Source organism: Neophocaena asiaeorientalis, unplaced genomic scaffold, assembly GCF_003031525.2.
Source record: "Neophocaena asiaeorientalis asiaeorientalis breed wild unplaced genomic scaffold, Neophocaena_asiaeorientalis_V1.1 scaffold346, whole genome shotgun sequence".
Lineage (NCBI taxonomy): Eukaryota > Metazoa > Chordata > Mammalia > Artiodactyla > Phocoenidae > Neophocaena > Neophocaena asiaeorientalis.
Window position 1 is genome coordinate 603,066 of NW_020175400.1, and position 14,393 is coordinate 617,458.

The window sequence follows — 14,393 nt, forward strand, 5'->3', positions numbered from 1 at the left end:
TCTTGGTCCTCCCAGGCCCTGAGCACGCACTCTGGCTTCAGACAAAAGTCAGGAGATGCCTTTCCCTCCTCACCCTGTAGGCCCTGCTTCAGCCTCCTCTGAGTACATGCAGTTTGGGTTAATGAACCTGCCGGGTCTTGAAAAGGTAACGCTCCTCATGTGTGTGAGGGTTGGGCTTTCTGTGGGTGGGAGATAGGGTGGGTGTGGAGGCCAGTACCTGGAGCATAGGAGATTGAATGAGTGTGAATGGATGTGGGGGAGGATCAGTGAAACACAAGGGGATGTGTCAGTTCAAGGGAGGCTGAGCTCACTGGGTGGATCCCGGGTGGGTGGATCTGAGCTTGGGGAGCTGCTGAGGCTGTGGGTTCAACTCTATGTTGTGGAGAGTGCTGGGTTGGGCTGGTCCCTGCTGAGCAGTGGGAGGACAGCTTGCAGCACAGGCTCCTCTGCTTGACTGTCCTGGGCTGAGCTGGGCCTGTTTATGTACATGAGCATGTCAAGATCTCTGCAAGGTAGTGGCAGGACCTAGGTCAGTCTGGCTCTCCATTGATCCTTGCACATCTGGTTCTGTGAGGCAGATACGTGCAGCAAACATCCTAAAAATGTGTATTGTAGCAGTACAAAAATTGTAACAATTTTGATACAATTTCAAACTTGAAAAGTTGCAAGAATATATAGCACAAAGAACTTTAAAATACTCTTACCCGACCTCACCTCACATTTTGCCCCAATTGCTTTAATTCTGTCTCTATACACACTTTTTTTTTCTGATTCATTAGGATCAAGTTAGAGATGGGCCCTTTTGTTCCAAATATTTTATTGTCAGTTTGCTAAGAACAAGCATAACAGCCGATCAATGATCATAATCGGGAAGTCTAACATTGATATCATACTGTTACCTAATCCATAGTCCATTGTAAAATCTTGCCAATTTTCCCAATAATATCTTCCATAGTTTTCTTCCCTGGTTCAGAATCCAACCCAGAATTACTACATCTAGTTCTCATGTCCTTCAGCCTTCTTTCCATGTCTGTCTTTGAAAAGTATTGGCTGATTTTGTAGAATGTCCTTCAGTTTGGGTTTGATGTCGGCTCACAATTAGATTTAATTGAGCTTTTTTCTGTAGGGATACAGATGGTCCGTGACTTAAAATGGTTCGATTTAAGATTTTTTGATTTTAGGATGGTGTGAAAGTGATATTATTCAGTAGAAAGTACTTCAAATACGGAATTTTGATCTTTTCCCAGGCTAGTGATGTGTGGTCGGGCTCGTGATTCTGGGCGGTGGCAGTGAGCCACAGACCCTAGTCAGCTATGTGATCTCAAAGGTAAACCCAACAATACACAAGTCTTTTTTTGTACCCATACAAACATTGTTTCACTTTCAGTACAGCATTCAATACGTGAGATACCCAATACTTTTATTATAAAATGGGCTTTGTGTTAGATGATTTTGCCTAATTGTAGGCTAATGTGTTAGAACATTAAAAGTAGCCTCAGCTAAGCTATGATGTTCAGTAGGTTGTGTATTAAATGTATTTGTGACTTAGGGTATTTTCAATCTACGATGGGTTTATTGCAACATAACCCCATCATAAGTCAAGGAAGATGTGTACCACAGAAGAGATGCTGTGTACTTGATGCATCATATTGGGAGGCACAGAATACTTGGTGAGTTTTAGTGATGTTTACTTTGAGCACTTGGATTAAGGGGCATCTGTCAAGTTTCTCCACTGTAAGTTATAAGGAGGTATTTCGAGGCTAAATATCCTGTTCTTCAACTTTTCACTCACTAGTTAATAGCATCTATTAATATTTTAACTCCATTATTACCTTTATATTTATTAGTATTGTACAGTAAGGAAGAGCTTTCTCTTAAAACTTTTTCTTTCCATTTTTTGATGTGGAGTCGGGCATTCTCAGCAAATACTCTTGCCTTCTAAATACAGCTCCATATAAAGAAGCCTTTCCTCTTGGTTTTTGGTGTCGATGAGGAAAGGAGTGGGCTTTCTGTATGGGGGGAGAAATTAGAGCTGGGTTAGAATTACCAATGGGTGAGAAAATTAACAAAATGCCAAACCAGCAACAAGGCTGTTTGCTGTGATGTTTTCCACACTCGCCTACTAGGAGGCAGTGTCATTGCTATTCCACATCTGCCTGGCTCCTCTACCTCTAGGCCCTGTGCTCTAGATAACTTAAGATGAGGGATGGGAAGGGTCAGGGGAGGAGGAGGGAGCCGACTTGGGCTGCACGAAGAAGCTGTTTATCCTCCTTCAGTGTCGAGGAGCTTCTCTAGGCCTTAGTTCTTTTCATCTGTAAAATAAGACCTGTGCTCATTAGAACTTCCTGTGGAGCTTGTTAAAAGCAGGTGGCCAGGCCCTGCCCCTGATTTGGGCTGTGATTTGTGTGTTCAGGAGGTGGGTGGGGCCTGCGTGGGTGTTTTCACAGGTACTTGCTGGCAGTTCCAATCCCAGCTGGTTTGGAAACTGCCAGCCTAGCAACTAGCACTGGCTGGCCCACGGTTCAGTCTCCCATGTTTGGGGTCAGATAATGCTCTTCGCATAAAATAGACGAGAGAGTCTTCTGCCTTCTGTGTCACAGACTCTGCTTCTTCAAGATTTGAAAGGCCCCAGGAAAGTTCTGGAGGTAATTATCTTCTTTTTTTTCTATGTTGCCCTTAGTTGTGTTAAAGTATAACTTTCAACAAAGTGAAATGGCTCTCATACAGATGGATATAAAATGAACACATGTTAAGTAAGCATTTTTAAAAACTCAGAGAACTAAGATGTTACAGTCAGTTCAAAGGAGAAGTCAAGGACAAATTTGGAGTAAAAGAACGTTGAAATGAATTTATAAATGGACACGAGACTGACTTCTTCCACAGGAGGGAAGTCAGCTGAACCTCTACCCAACAGAATTTATTTATTTGCATTTGTCTATAGATAAGAATTATTTGTATTATCAGGTATCTACAACTTACAGAGTTGTAAAATAGCTCCAAGGCAGTGAAAGGTGCAGAGCCTCTCTATAGAATCCAAATCAAAACCCAGGTTGTTGCTCTTAACAGTTGAAGCACAAATTTTCCCCTCTATCTGTAAATTCATATTCTCTGTATTGCTTATGTTGTTAGTATTTTTAATTTTATTAATATATAATTAATTATAGTTTTCTCATAATTAGGAAAACTCCGTTATGTGTCATTTTAAATGTTATGTTTGTTTTGTTTTCTAAATTAAACTTGTCAGATGTTTATTCTATCCATAGTTTCAAAGAACTAGCACTTGGAGGTGTAACTTGCTTTTTACTTTACTTTTACTTTCCTCATTAGATACTGGAAAAAAACATGGATTCAATTGTGAGGAATGTGAGTAAAGCTCATTTTCTCTTTTTCAGCTGCAGGGGTCAGCAAACTATGCGCAGCTGCCTGTTTATGGGTAAGCCATGAACTAAGAATGGTTTTTCACATTTCTAAATGCTTTAAAACAATAGCAACAACAAGAGGAGAATACTGTGGCCTGTGGAAACTATACGAAATTCAAATCAGTGTCTACATACAGAGTTTCATTGGGGTGCAGCCACATTCATTTGTTTACAAATTGTAGATGGCTGTTTTCCTGAGGCACTGGCTGAATTAAGTAGTTGCCACAGAGACAGTACGAAGCAGTGTTATCACTTTGCAGGACGGATTGCAGTTATACATTTATAACTCAATAGTGTTATGAGGGCAATACCTATCACCATATCGTGACATTTAATTTTTTAAAAATTATTAGTGCATACTTAACGTTAAAGAAAAAAGAGACACCCCGCCCCGTCTCGGAACGCGCAGGGCGACGGCGGCCGGGGTGGGGGTGCGCGTGTGCCCTGGGCCTGGGCCCCCCAGGAGCCATAATCCTGGAGGGACCCGCTCCCAGGAGTCATGTCCCTGCGCCCCGGCCCCCGGGAGACATAATCCCTGCGCCCCGGCCGGGCCCCTAGGAACCGTGTCTACAAGTCCCGGGGGCCGGTGTGGCAGGATCATGTTGCTGTTTACGCTGCGGGCGCGCAGTGCCCCCTGCCTGCCCGCCAGCCCGCTGCTCCCCCATGCCCTCAGTGCGCCTGCCGCTGCGCCCCCGAGCGCTAGACCGCGCGGCCGCCATGGGGAATGGGATGAGCAAGATCCTGTCTGGCCTGTATATCGGCAACTTCAAAGATGCCAGAGAAGAACAAGGTGACACACATTCTGTCTCTGCACGACAGCGCCAGGCCAACATTGGAGGGGGTTAAATACCTGTGCATACCAGCAGCGGATTCACCATCTCAAAACCTGACAAGACATTTCAAAGAAAGTATTAAATTCATCCACGAGTGCCACCTGCGAGGTGAGGGCTGCCTTGTTCACTGCCTGCCGGGCGTCTCCAGGAGCGTGACTCTGGTGGTTGCATACATCATGACGGTCAACCGACTTCGGCTGGGAAGATGCCCTGTGCACTGTGCGTGCAGGGAGGTCCTGTGCAAACCCCAACCTGGGCTTCCAGAGGCAGCTCTAGGAGTTTGAGGAGCACCGGGTCCATCACTTCCGCCAATGGCTGAAGGAGGAGTACATAGAGAGCCCTTTGCGGGATGCAGAAGAAGCCAGAGGCATTCTGGCCACCCCAGGGGTTCTGAAGTACTGGGCCACTCTCAGAAGACTGTAATGTACCTGAAATGTTGCAAAGCCAGAGTTTAGGTGCTGCCCAGAAGAAAAGCAACCAGAGTTCATTTTTCAGTGTCCAGAAGTAATTTGTGAACTCGCCTGTTTTCATTTTAAACAATATATATTCAATTGTGTCATCAAAAAAAAGAAAAAGAGAAAACTGGGCTTTAAACGTTATGTTTTTAAGGTTTGAGTAACCCATTCATTCGGTAGGCAAGGGAAGCTGTTTACTAATGGTGAGTTAATTTCTCTGGAAGAAACGTGCGCAGAGTAAGTAAACTTACTTAAAACTATTAGCCTTTGGGTGAGAATGGTTGCTTAAAGGGGTGAGATGCGTTGCTTAAAGGGTTGAGAACATTGGGAGCAATATCAGTAGTCAATTCAAAACAAGGCAAATGATTTTGAATGGTTTTCCTTGGTTCTTGATGAGTCAAAGTGTTAACCAATACTGCTCAGCTGTTATGCAAGGGTCAATGCCAACCTTGAAGAGTCTAAAGAATTAGCCTCTAGAATAATCTGCATAGAACAGCTACAGGTGAGAATAATTTTAAAGATGAGCAATCACTGATTCAGTATAACCTGAAGTGGGAATTGGCTGAGCTAATGTTACAGCTGATTTTGGTAGAAATACATGCAGAGCAGAAAGGGCTTATTTGGACAGACTCAAAACTTGCAGAGATGTAAAGTGTTTAAAACCTGTGTTATTCATTATGTTACTCATTAATACGTATTCTGTAGAAAATATCTAAATTTCAATTATTGAACCAGTACTGTTAGCAGTGAATTTTACTCACTCTTATAGAGTTAACCATCATCAGTTCCATGAATTTTGGTAGTTGTATTTAACTGCGGTAAAGTTTTTTTTAACATATAATATTTGTTATTTTAACCAGTCATAATTGTATAATTAGAGGCAATAAATATGTTTACAGTGTTATGGTAACCATCATCACTATCTAAAACTTTTTCCTCATCCCCAACAAAAACCGTGTACTCGGTAAACAATAACTCCCTATTCCCCATATCACATTTTGTTTATCCATTCATATTTTGGTGGACATTTTGGTTGCTTCTGCTTTTTGGTTGTTGTGCAGAATGCTGCTATGAACATGGGTGTACAGATATCTGTTTAAATCCCTGCTTTCAGTTATTTTGAGTATTTCCAAGAACTGGAATTGCTAGTTCATGTGGTAAATCTATGTTTAATTTTTTAAGGAAATGCCGTACTATTTTCCACAGCAACTGCGCTATTTTACATTCCTACCAGCAGTGTACAAGTTTCTCCACATCCTTGCCAAAACTTGTTACTTTCTGGGGTTTTTCTTGGTTTTGATTTTGTTCTTTTGATAATAGCCATCCTCGTGAGTGTGAAGTGGTATCTCATTGTAGTTTTGATTTGCATTTCCATAATGATTAGTTATATAGAGCATCTTTTTAGGTGTTTATTGGCCATATGTGTATCTTCTATGAAGAAATGTCTGTTCAAGTTCTTTGTCAGTTTTTAAATTGGGTGTTACTGAATTGTAGGAGTTCTTTGTATATTCTGGATATTAATTCTTTATCAGATATGATTTGCAAATATTTTCCCTCATTCTGTGGGTTGTCTTTTCTCTCTGTTGATAATGTCCTTTGATACACAAAAGTTTTAACTTTTGACGGAGTTCAGTGTGTTATTTTTTCTTTTATTGCTTATGCTTTTGGTGTCATATCTAAGAATCCTTTGCCAAATCCATAGGCATGAAGAATTACTCCTGTGTTTTCTTTCAAGAATTTTATGGTTTTAGCCCTTATATTTAATCCTTTGATACATTTTGTGTTAATTTTTATATATGGTATGAGGTAGGGATCCAACTTCATTCTCTTGCATATGGAAGTCCTGTTGTCCCAGCATCATCTGTTAAAGAGACTATTCCTTTCCCATTGATTGGACTTGAGACCCTTGTCAAAAATCAGTTAGCCATAAATGTATGGGTTTGTTTCTGAACTCTCAGTTCTATTCCATTGGTCTATAAGTCTGTCCTTCTGTCAGTCCACAGCATTTTGATTACTGTAGCTTTGTAGTGAGCTACGAAGTGTGGGTCCTTCCACTTTGTTCTTTTTTAAGATTTTTTTTTTTTTTTGTCTACCTGGGCTGTGTAAGTTTGCTAGTGCTGCCATACAGAATACCACAGACTTAAACAGAGATTTATTTTCTTACAGTTCTGGAGGCTAGAAGTCCAAGATCAAGATGTAAGCAGGTTTGATTTCTCCCGAGGCCTCTCTTCTTGCCTTGGAGCTGGCTGTCTTCTTGCTATGTCCTCACATGCTCTTCTCTGTGCATGCATAGCCCTGGTCTCTCTGTATCCAAATTTCCTCATCTAATAAGGACACCGGTCAGATTAGACTAGGGCCCACCCTAACAGACTCACTGTAACATAATTACCTCTTTAAAGGCCCTGTCTGCAAATATAGTCACATTCTGAGGTACTGGAGGTTAAGGCTTCTGCATATGAATTTTGGGGAATACAGTTCAGCCTATTACATGGACTCCATGCACTGAATTTGAGAATCAGCTTTTCCATTTCTGCAAAAAAAGCCCACTGGAATTTTAATAGGAGTTGCTCTGAATTTTGTAGATGGCTTTGGGTAGCATTGACATCCCGACAGTATTAAGTCTTCCAGTCTATGAGCATGGGATGTCTTTCCACTTATTTAGATCTTCTTTAATTTCTTAGAGGAATATTTTGTAATTTTCAGGGAACAAGCCTTTCACTCCTTGCTTAAGTTTATTCCCAGGCATTTTATTCTTTTAGATTGTGCTATTGTGGTATAATAAGAAATATATATTTGGTCTTTCTCCCCAGTTCTTGGCATAAAATCTTCTAAAACCCTTTCCTGAGTGTTATTCATAATAAGCCCCTTTCAACCATACCTGAGTTTATGCTAATGAGGTGACTCTTGGTGGGCTGTAGATCGCTTCAGGATGGGGGCTAGTTGCTAGAGGAACCAACCATGTGAATAGAGGATTGGAACTTTTTAGCCCCACCCCCTGACCTCTGTGGAGGGGAGGGGGCTGGAAATTGAGTTAATCACCAATAGCCAATGATTTAATCCATCACGTCTACATATTTGAACCTCCATAAAAACTCTTAAGTGATGGGGTTTGGAGAGCTTCCAGGTTGGTGAATGTGTGCTGGGAGGGTGGCACATCCCAAACTCCTTGGGGACAGAAAATCCTGTGCTGAGGCTCCTTCCAGACCTCACCCTATGTACCTCTTGGTCTGGCTGTTCATTTGTATCCTTTATAATAAACCAGTAATAGTAAAGTTTTTCTCCAAGTTCTGTGAGCTGTTATAGCAAATTACTGAACCTGAGATGGGGTCATGGGAACCCCCAGTTTGTAGCCAAATCAGACAAAATTATGGGTAACCTGGGGACTCAAAACTTGTGACTAGCCTCTGAAGTAGGGGGATTGAGATTTAATCTGTGGGGTCTGTGCTAACTCTGGGTAGTGAGTGTCACTAAGTTGTAGGGCACCCAGTTGGTGTCTACAGAGAACTGGCGAATTGCTTGGTGTGGAAAACCCACACATAGATATTATTGTAAATTGAATTGATTTCTCAGTTTTCTAATTATTCATCATTGGTATATAGAAACAACTGATTTTTGCAATTTTGCTGAATTTGTTGATTCACTCTAGTAACTTTCTTGTACATTCCTTGGGATTTTCCATGTGTAGGATCATGTCACCTGCAGATAGTTTTACTTCTTCATTCCCAATTTGGATGCCTTTTATTTCTTTTCTTGTTTAATTGCTCTGCTAGAATTTCTAGTACAGTGTTAAATAGCAGTGGTGAAAGCAGGCATTCTTGTCTCATTCATGAAATTACAAGTAAAAAGCTTTCAATCTCTCATCGTGAAGCATAATGTTAGCTGTGGTTTTTTCCATAAATGCCCTTTATCATGTTGAGGAATCGTCCCTCTATTCCTAGTTTTTCTGAGAGTTTTTATAGTGAAAGAGTGTTGGCTTTTGTAAATGCCTTTTCTGTATCAATTGAGATGACAGTATGTTGTTTTTTTCTTCTACTACTGTGATATATTACATTCATTTTTCTCTTATGTTGAACCCTTGCATTTCTATTATAAATTCCACTTTGTCATGGTATATAATCCTTTTAATGTGCTCAGTTTGGTTTACTAGTATTTTGTTGAGGATCTTTGCACTGATATTCATAATGGATTGATTTCCAATTTTCTTTTTTGTGATGGTCTTAATATGGCTTTGGTATTAGGGAAATGCTGACCCCATAGAACGAGATGGAAAGTGTTCTCCTAGTTTATTTCTTTGAAGAGTTTGAGAAGGACTGGTGTTAACTGTTCTTTAAATTTTTGGTAGAATTTACCAGTGAATCCATGTGGTCCTCGACTTTTCTTTGCTGGGAAATTTCTGATTACTGATTCAATGTTTTTACTTGTTATAGGTCTAGTGAGATTTTCTGTTTCTTCAGTCAATTTAGGTAATTTGTGTGTTTCTAGGAATTTGTCCGTTTCATCTAGGTTATCCAATTTTAGAACCCAAAGAAGGATTCCAGTTTTTGTTGTTGTTGTTTGTTATATTTATTTTTGGCTGTGTTGGGTCTTCGTTTCTGTGCAAGGGCTTTCTCCAGTTGCGGCGAGTGGGGGCCATTCTTCATCACGGTGCACGGGCCTCTCACTGTCGCGGCCTCTCCAGACACGCAGGCTCAGTAGTTGTGTCTCACAGGCTTAGTTGCTCTGCGGCATGTGGGATCTTCCCAGACCAGGGCTCGAACCCGTGTCCCCTGCATTGGCAGGCAGATTGTTAACCACTGCGCCACCAGGGAAGCCCTCCAGTTTTTTCTTCTGTTAAACCTTGGCTATTAGGAGCTAGGGAGTGAGAAAATGTGTATGTATGCATGGATAGTTGAATATAAATACATAAAAATGTATTTTTATTTATAAAAGTGCAATTTGATTTAGGACTTCAACCTAACAAATTCAGCTAGCAAAGCAAGTTATTTTCCTTCTTAAAAGAAAATGAATTTTTTTTAATTTTTAAGATTGTTTTTAATTATTTGAACAGGCAGCACGTCACATGGTTCACAATTCAAAAGATAAAAGTGAGCTTACAGTGAGCAATCTCCATCCAACTCATGTCCTCCAGCCTTCTAGTTCCCCCTCTGCACAGGGAGCCCTGTTGTCAGTTTCTTTTGTGTCCTAGATATGTTACATGTATATGTGATGGGTTTTAAAGTGTGTCCACACATTATTAAAGCCCCCTCCCTTCAAGAGGTGTAGGTTTCATCCCTCCTTTTGGTTATGGGCTGGACTTAGTGACTCCCTTATAACTAATAGAACATGACAGAAGTGATGGTGTGTAACATCCAAGACTAAGTCATCAATCTATTTTGTGACCTCCTCCTTGCTCTTTCTTGGATCAATTGCTCTGCGGCAAGCCAGCTGCCATGTTGCAAAGACACTGAGGAACTGAGGCCTCCCGGTAACAGCAATGTAAGAAACTCATCTTGGAAGTAGAAAGACCCTCCAGCCCCAGTGAAGCTTTCAGATGACTGCAGCCTGGATAACACCTTTTTTTTTTTCTTTTTAAAGAGTTCCCAGGTTTCTATTTTATTTTATTTTTTTGGCCACGCCGTGCAGCTTGTAAGATCTTAGTTTCCCAACCAGGGATCAAACCCGTGTCCCCCCCCAGCAGTGGAAGCATGGGATCCCAACCACTGGACCGCCAGGGAAGTCCCAACATCTTATTTTTAAAAATTGAGATATAATTCATATACCATATAACTTTCCCTTTTGAAGTATAAATATAGTGGTTTTTAGTATATTCACAAAATTGTGCAACTCTCACTGCTGTATAACTTCAGAACATGTTCAGTACCTACAAAAGAAGCCTCATACCAATTCACTCCCCATTTCCCCACCCCCCCAGCCCATGGCAACCACTAATCTACTCTTAATTTCTATGGATTTGCCTGGAAGTTTCATATAAATGGAATTGTATAATATATGGCCTTTTGTGTCTGGCTTCCTTCACTTAGCATAATGTTTTCAAGGTTCATCCATGTTGTACTTCATTCCTTTGTATGGCTGGATAATATTCCAGTGTATGGATAGTACCACATTTTGTTTATATATACATCAGTTTATGAACATTTGGGTTGTTTCCATTTTTTAGTTATTGTGAATACTGCTATGAAATGTATAAAAATTTTTGTGTGAACATATGTTTTCATTTCACTTGAGTATATTACCTAGGAGTGCAATTGTTGGGGTCACATGGTAACTTGATGTTTAACTTTTTGAAAAATCGCAAAACTGTTTTCCAAAGTAGCTGTGCCATTTTACATTCCAACCAGCAATGTATGGGGATTCCAGTTCCTCCACATTCTCACCAAAACTTGTTATTAACTGCCTTTTTTGATGACGCCATCCTAATATGTGTGAAGTGGTATCTTATTGTAGTTTTGTTTTGCATTTCTCTGGTGGTTAAGGATGTTGAGCATCTGCTCATGTGCTTATTGACCATTTGTATATATTCTTTGAAGAAATGTCTATTCAAATCCTTTGCTCATTTAAAAACTGGATTATTTATCTTTTATTGTTGAGTTGTAAGAATTCTTTATATATTCTGATTTCTACGACCTTATCAGATACATGATTTGCAAATACTTTCTCTCATTCTATCAGTTGTTTTTTCACATTTCTGATAGTGTCCTTTGAAGCACAGAGTTCTAAGTTTTGATGAAATCCAATTTACCTGTTTTTTTTTCCTTTGGTTGCTTATGCTTTAAGTATCATATCTAAGAAAACATTGCCTAATCCAAGGTCACTATGATTTACACCTATGCTTTCATCTAAAAGTTTTGTAGTTTTAGTTCACATGTTTAGGTTCTTGACCTGTTTTGTGTTAATTGTTGTATGTTGTGTGAGGTAGTGGGTCCAACTTCATTCTTTTGTGTGTAGATATACAGTTATCCCAGCCCCATTTGTTGAAGACTGTTCTTTTTCCCATTGAAAGGTCTTGGCACCCTTGTAGGAAATCAGTTAATCATAAATGTAAGGGTTTATTTCTGGACTCTGAATTCTATTCCATTAACTTCTGCCTATCCTTACGCCAGTATTACACAGTCTTGATTACTGTAGCTTTATAGAAAGTTTTAAAATCAGGAACTGTGTGTATTCCAACTTCGTTATTTTTCAAGATTGTTTTGGTTATTCAGGTCTTCAGTATTTCCATATGAATTTTTAGGATCAGCTTGTCAATTATTGCAAAAAAAAAAAAAAAAGCAGTTGGGCCTTTAAAAGGGATTGCATTGAATCCATAAATCACTTTGTGGACTTTATTAGTTTCCTAGGGCTGCCATAGTAAAAACCACAAACTGGGTGGCTTAAAACAATAGAAATTTATTGTCTTACAGTTCTGGAGGTTAGAAGTCTGAAATCAAGGTGTCTTCAGCACCATGCTTCCTCTGAAACCTATAGGTGAATCCTTTCTTGTCTTTTCCTGGCATCTTTTTATAAGGACACCAACCATATTGATTTAGGGGCACACCCTATTCCAGTATGACCTCATCTTAACTAATTACATTTACAAATGACCGTATTACAAATAAGGTCACATCCTGAGGCACTAAGATGTGAACGTATCGTTTTGGGGAGGACACAGTTCAACCCTTAACAGGGACTACTGTGTGCCTAAGTCTTCCAATGCATGAACATGGGATATTTTTCAACTTATTTATTTCAGTGATATTTTGTAGTTTTCAGTATACAAGCCTTGTACTTCTTTATTCCTAAGTAATTTTATTCTTTTTGATGCTATTATAAATGGAATTTTCTTAATTTCATTTTTTAAAATTGAAGTATAGTTGATTTACAATATTGTGTTAGTTTCGGGCGTACAGCAAAGTGATTCGGTTGTACATATATATGTGTGTGTATATATATTATTTTTTTCGATTCTTTCCCGTTATAGTTTATTACAAGATATTGAATATAGTTCCTTAACTTCATTTTTTGATTCTATAGCAATAGACTTTACCTTTTTTCTTTTTTTCTTTTTGGCTGCACTAGGTCTTATTTGCAGCATGCGGGATCTTTTAGTTGCAACATGTGAACTCTTAGTTGCCGCATGTGAGATATAGTTCCCTGACCAGGGTTCGAACCTGGGCCCCCTGCATTGGGAGCACAGAGTCTTAGGCAGTGGACCACCAGGGAAGTCCCTACACTTGATTTTTATATAATTGAAATTGTATCTTGCAACCTTGCTACTGTTGGAGAGAAGGACATTTCCCCCCTACCCCTCTTGAGTTCTTCAGGCTGGTATAATAATTAAGTTGACACAAAACAGATTAACAGGAGGAAAAAAAAAATAATTTGTACACGTGGAGGTCTCATAGAAATGGGACCCTCAAAGTGACCAAAGCAGGCTGTTTATATATCATTTTTAAACAAAGAAACAATTATTTGTGAAAATTTAAAAAAGGGTCTTGTGCTTGGGGTTGCAGAGTAATAAAGAAGTAGCAAAATTTGTTTATACAGCTTTCTTAGCCTTGAATTCTCTAGCTCTGATGATAAGGATGCTATCTATCTTCTTGGTATAGGGAGGATAGGATACTTAACACATGGGAGATTTCCTCCCCCCCTTTCAGGGGGAAATAGGTCAGAGTATTTTTTATATCATTTTTTCCGCTAGCTGTTTCTTAAGTAATTTTAATTCAAAAAATCAATATGCCGTGTGACATAACTTGTGGTGGCCTGCTCTGAGCCCCAACCCTAGCTCTAATGGGTTTTTGTGTGTGTGTATTCCTTAGGATTTTCTATATACAAGATTATATTATCTGCAAATAGACATAATTTTTCCTTTCCAATCTGTAGGCCTTTTCTTTCTTTCTTTTTTCTTTTTTTGCCTATTTGTCCTAGTGAGTACCTCCAGTACATTGCCTCAGAACAGTGTTGAATAGAAGTAGTGAGAGCAGATATCTTTGATCTTAGGGAGAGAGTTTCCAGTATTTCACCATTAAGCATGATGTCAGCTGTGGGTTTTTTGTGATGCCCTTTATCAGGTTGAGGAAGTTCCCTTCTATTCCTAGTTTATTAGTGTTTTTATCATAAGAGAGTGTTGAATTTTGTCAAATGCTTTTTCTGTGCTTATTGAGACAATCATGTAGTTATTCTATCAATAAAATGTTTTACAATGATTTTCCTACATTGGACCAATCTTGCATTCCTGAGATAAATATCACTTTTTTGTATGTTGCTGCATTCAGTTTGCTGTTTTTTAGTAGAGGGTTTTTACATTTATATTCATAAATGATACTGGTTTATAGTTCTCTTGTGATATCTTTGGTTTTGGTATCAGGGTAATATCTCACAAAATGAGTTTGGAAGTGTTCCTTCCTCTTCTGTTTCTAGGAAGAATTTGAGAGGGATTGGTGTTAATTCTTTTTTAGGTGTTTGGTAGAATTCAGGGGTGAAGCCATCTGGTCCTGAGTTTTTCTTTGTGGGAAACTTTTTGATCACTCATTCTATCTCTGCTTATTGTAGGTCTATTCAACTTTTCTATTTTTTACTGAGTCAGTTTCATTAATTTGTGTCTTTCTAGGAATTTGTACATTTCACCTGGTTATCTAATGTGTTGTTATATAGTTATTCATAGTATTCTCTTATAAAACTTCTTATTTCTGTAAGGTTGGTAGTAGTGT

The 14,393-nt window shown here is 39.3% G+C and overlaps 1 pseudogene; it reads left to right on the forward strand.

Moving 5' to 3' along the window:
• Positions 1-4,136: 4,136 nt before the first annotated feature.
• Positions 4,137-4,740, forward strand: LOC112414218 (dual specificity protein phosphatase 22 pseudogene; annotated as a pseudogene).
• The last annotated feature ends 9,653 nt before the right edge of the window (positions 4,741-14,393 follow it).